This window comes from Camarhynchus parvulus, chromosome 18 (genome assembly GCF_901933205.1).
Source record: "Camarhynchus parvulus chromosome 18, STF_HiC, whole genome shotgun sequence".
NCBI classification, from domain to species: domain Eukaryota; kingdom Metazoa; phylum Chordata; class Aves; order Passeriformes; family Thraupidae; genus Camarhynchus; species Camarhynchus parvulus.
In genome coordinates, this window is record NC_044588.1 from 1,694,939 (window position 1) to 1,700,334 (window position 5,396).

Genomic DNA, 5,396 nt, shown 5'->3' on the forward strand with positions numbered 1-5,396 from the left:
AAAACTAGAAAACAGGATGAAAAATTTCAATTCAAAGCTAAATAATAGTTCAAAACCACAACTTTCAAATTCTTCCCTCCTGCCCTACAGCTAGCGGTGATAAAAATGAGAGCTGATTCATTTCTTGGGTTTTAACCAAGTGTTAGCCATAAGACTAAATATTTGGTAGCTGGAAACCCAAAGGAGGAAATATTAATAATCCAGTATTGTATTTATGATTTATGCCATTATGATTTGACTATGTAAACAGAACATAATGGGTTTGAAGTACAACGTGAAAATTCAGTTTGAATATCAGGAAACATAGACTGCCTGATACTGTCCCAAGGGAAGGGGTGGAAACGCCGCTGTTTGGCTCTCGGGGAGGCGGTGGCAGTGCCGGAATGGAGCCGCGCCGTGCCGGGACAGCCCCCGCCGTGCCCGGGCAGGTGCGTCCCACCGGGCCGGTGCCGGCTCGTGCCCCGGGGGATCCTCCCCGGCCCCAAACCGGGAGCAGGTGCCGCAGCACTGCCGAGCGGCAGCGCCGGAGGTGCGTGCGAGCTTGGCAAGACTTTCCTCGTTCCCAACAGCGACTGTTTGTCTCCCGAGGCAGCCCTGTGATTTCGCAGTGATGCTTCGCGTTCCTCTGCCGTGAGAAGCACCGGGAGGAAGGAAAGCAATGCTTCACCGGGGATTCCGCGGTGTCGGAGCAGCGGCGCTCGGGGGCACCGGGGACACGGCGGCAGCAGGAAGGGCTTTCCGAGGAGCGCTGCCGCAGCGACACGGGGCAGGGGATGCCGAGCTCTGCAGGCGGGGCAGGGCGCGCCCGCGCTCCCGTTCCCGGCGCTCCGCCCCGCGTCCGCGCGTGCCCGCGGGAGCCCCCGCACGGCGCGGCCGCCCCGCCCCGCCCCGATCCCACCGCCCCGAGCCGCTCGCCCGGCCCGGCCCGGCCCGGCCCGGCCCGGCCCGTTCGCGCCTGGCCCGGCCCGGCCGCGCCGCTCGCTGCCTTCCACTGGCGGCGCGCGGGTGCAGCCAGCCCGTCGGGCGCGGTGGCCAAGTGGTAAGGCGTCGGTCTCGTAAACCGAAGATCGCGGGTTCGAACCCCGTCCGTGCCTGCCGAGGCAGCGCGGTGCGCTGGCAGCCCCGCCGCGGGGAGGCCGCGGACGCCGCCTCGTTTGCGGCTCATTTTTGCCGTCAGTGTCGGTGACCCGGCCCCGGAGCCCTGCGAGGAAGCTGCGGATCACGGGGGAAGTTCCACCGTGCGGCCGGCCGGGTGTCCCTGAGTCCCGGACGTCTGTGCCGCCGAACAGTTCGGGAGCCCGCGGGTGGTACCGGGCAGCCCGTGAGTGTGCATTCCCCGCAGCCCCGGGGTCACCCCCAGCACCCCAGATCCAGAAAGCCCCTTGCAGACGACACTTCTCGGCGTTTTGCCTCAGGACCTGTGTCCTGAAGTGGGTGAATCACAGCTAAAACAAAGCAGATGTGCGTGCTGTGACGCTGCAGGTGCGCTTGGTGTGACGAATCCTCCTGCTGGTGTTTTCTGTGTAAGTGCTGGGTACACAGAAAGCACCAGCAGCAGGATTCACAGATAGACAGGCTGAATCCTGGAATAAGCAAGCGCTTAGTGCTGTTAAAATCATGCGATTGGTAAGGTTGGACAAGCCCTGTAAGATCATCGAGTCCACCCAGCATTGCCATGTCCACCCCTAAACCGTGTCCTCAACTGCCACATCCACATCTTTTAACCCTTTCAGAGATGGTGATTCCACCACTTCTCGGGGCAGCCCATTCTAATGTCTGACCACCCTTTCCATGAGACTGTACCATTTATACCAGAATTTGCCCTAATTGCTTGGTTCCTGATCAGTCTGTGTAAAGCATGACACGTGCAAGAGCATTTCTGCTGCCTCTGTGTAACATCACTTTGGTTATTGCTGCTTTCAGAGAGCTTGAAATATGTAAAGAGTAGAGTCATTGTATTGCAAAATCAGCAATAGCCAGATATCTGGGCAGAGCAGAGGAGCCTCTTTGAAGCAGCTCGCTGCTTCCTTTGATGCTTAAGAAAAAGCTGGTTTTGCTGTTTCCCGTGCCACACTTGGCCAGGACCTGACTGGGCAGGAGGCTGTCTGCCTTTCTCAGCGGGGACTGGAAGTGTGCGTGCATGAGGTGTTTGGGGAGGTCTGTACAAAATGGTTGTGCAGGATGTTATTAGCAAGCCACAAAACAAGCTGTAGTATGTTTTGATATAAAAGCAGGAAATGCAGTTTAGAACTTGTTTAGAAAAATGCAGACACTATTTTACTTGCAAAATAGAGTGCTGTCAAATCCCATCACCTTTGTTGGAGGCTTTTGAGGACGAAAGCTCCAGCTTTGAAACACCCTCTTTTGATTAATTTTTTTCCCCTACATCATTTCACAGCGGAATGTCAAACCAAAATGTTTCTACTTGTTCAAAAGCCATCTTGCTGCTTTTGCAGAGATTTTCAGAATTCTGTGGGTTTGTTTCTGGTCGAAACCAGTTGTGAAACTGAGGTTCTCCCTGAAGCAGGTTTCCCATCCTGTAAACTCAAGCAGTCAGGTCCTGCCCAAACGTGTGCCACGAACCCAGGACTGTGAACCAGGTATTTTAATAAAGCTCTGGCATCGCTGTTCTCTGTGGCCATAACACATCCAGGCAGCTCACCAGTTGCTTAACTTCAGTCTCTGCAGAACTGGAATATTCCTTTCTCGCTCCCAGGTGTCTGTGAGGAAGGTCCTGCGCAGGCTCCTGCTGAATCCCAGGGAGAGGCCCACGGGAAAGCCTTGGCCCAGGATTGCTGTTGTGCATCTTCACTTCTGGAACAACACCACGACAGGATCCTTTCTGTTCAGGGACAGGCAGTTCTGTGTGGGCCATCCTGCCCTTGTTGTTGTCTCCAGGGCAGGGTTGTGTTGGGCAGGTCACGTGTTTGCTCACCTCCCAAATTCCCACCTCCTCTTCTTACTCAGGCAATAAATTTGATTTTGGCTTTAATTAGTAGTTAAAGTCCTGCAGTGCCAGCCAATGAACTTTAATCAAGGCATTTATGATCTGATCATAGCTGTGCTGGGGATGGGTTTGGCTTAGGGTTTTTTGGTGGGTCGAGGAAAGAGTTGTTTATTTTGGACACAAGTCCTGACTGAAAACATAAAATTTTTTAGGTGGCCCTTTTGAGTTGATTTAAGATCTTTGATTTTTTTTTCCCAGAAAATACTGAGCTGCCTTTCTCAGAACATAACACCTCTATGAAATGAGGAGCTATTAAATCAGGATTAAAATGAGGCCCCTGTTAATTACCTAATAAAACTCTATTACAATTAAAGTACTTAAAAGATGTGTTACTGCTGGAAATCTTGGCCACATTTAAAAACAGAATTCCCTGTCCTCTCTTGCTTGACAAACCAGTTATTCAGAATCCAGACATTTTCCTGACTGCTTTAAAATAAGTATAAAAATTAATCAATTTTAACAGTATTTCTTGTAAACTTTCAATTTTAGCAGTATTTCTGAGTTATGTGTTTTTAAGAGGCTGACAGAAAATGTTTGCTTTTTAAAGGTAAGATGTGAATGGGCACTGAAAAGAATGGGGTTTGTTTGGATTATATGAACATTTTCAGCACTTTGCAACTGTCCTGAGTGTCTGCTGCATCCTGCCTTGGGTCAAACTTCAGCAAGCAAAGAGCAGGGTGTTGGGAACACAGCAGGAGCTGTGTCTGGGTCAGAAATAGCACTGAGATCATTGGAAAGCCTTGCTCAGACCTTGCTGAGTGGAGCCAGGCAGGGGGATTGGCCCAAAAGCTGGGCAGACCTGCTTCCCCCATTAATAATGTGTTGGATTGATCTCCCACCTCTCTGCTTTTTGGGTTATCCTTCCATGGCATGGCTGGCACCTTAAAAAAAAAAACAACAGGGGGGAGGGAGAAGAGAGAGGGAAAAAACCCAGCACCCAAGCCCTGAAACCTTGACCTTGGAAAGAAAAGGCCTGTGGTGGGTTGTGCAAGCAGAGCGTGGTGTGCCAGGGGTGAGCAGGCTGAGCCAGCTGGGCCATGGGCCTGGCACAGTTGCCCTCCCATTGTGGGGGGCTGTCCCTGCAGCCCAGACCCCTCTTTGTAAGGTGAACAGCACAGCCAGGGTGGGATGATGCTCCATGTGCTCAGTCCCAAACCTCAACAACATTTCCTGTAGGTTGGACAACTAAACATACAAAGGGTTTTATAAAGCTGCCAGTGCCAGTGAGACCACCCCAAACTGGGCAGGAAGCAGTGAGCTCAGATGAGGCACAGAACAGTATTTGCAGCATTGTCTGAGTCTCAAATATATGGCAGAGTAAATTAACCCATGAGTAAATAAAACCCAAACTGTGGAAATCTTCACATGGCTACAGGAATGTGATTCTCATTTCTATTATGCCTGGAATTTAATGGACTGCTGAAGTTTGACCAAAAGGCATTTCTTGTGTCAAAATGAAAAATTACAGATCAAAAGGGTGACTTTGCAGACAAACATATCGATCTAAAGCCTGGGTGACACAGACTTCCTGGAAGAGAGCCCAGAAGCATGTCTGTGTTTAAAGTCAAATGGCTGTAGCCTTTTACCACTGATGAATAAAAAATGTTTTTGTCTGCATGCTGAAAGCTTCAGCAGAAACAGAAATTACTCGATTTGTTCTGCCAGAGGAGCAGGTACGTGTATGTGAATAGTAATCCTTTGAATGCTGCAGAATTCAGTAATTTTTAAAATGACAGTGAGATAGGAAATAAGAATTATTTTTTCCCCTTGAAAACTCTGTTTATGTCACTGTAGGAAAGACAGAGTGAGAATCCTTATTCTGTGTTCAAGGGACAGAGCTACTGGTGTCCTCTTCTCCAGAAGTGTGAGGGGAGCAGTTGGGAAGCTCCTCTGTGAGGAACCCAGCTGTACTTTTGCTTTACTACAGGAGTAGCAACTCTTACACAGGTCCCCATGGTTGCTGTTGCCATCTGTAATTAGATATTAATGGACAGGTCAGGGTGTTCCTACCTGCCCAGGAAGGATGGAGGGCCCAGCACAGCACTGCTGCTCCTCTGAGAGCCAGGGGTGCCAGTGGCAATGGCAGCTGCAGGATTTTGTGAATGAGCTCCGAGGGCAGCCACGACAGGGAGTGGGAGCCCTCACTGCCGTGCTGGTGTAGTGCAGAGCAGCGCTCATCTTCCCCAGAGAACCTGTGGAACAGATTTTAGATTAAGAAAGTGGTGCTGAACGGCAGCTAGTGCTTCTGGGGATCCCAGAAAATGCCAACTGATGCTCCAGGCAGCGTGTCTCAAATGACCTGCAATTATGCAGGGAAGGAGGAGCAAAATGGATGGGTGGGAGATTACTAATCCCTTCTTTGCAGCCTGTTTAACCTCAGCAGCACAGG

The 5,396-nt window shown here is 50.8% G+C and overlaps 1 non-coding gene across 1 annotated transcript; it reads left to right on the plus strand.

Moving 5' to 3' along the window:
* The first annotated feature begins 1,022 nt into the window (after positions 1–1,022).
* On the plus strand, positions 1,023–1,094 carry TRNAT-CGU. The gene has a single exon. It is a non-coding gene; the product is annotated as a tRNA-Thr (tRNA).
* Positions 1,095–5,396: the final 4,302 nt, after the last annotated feature.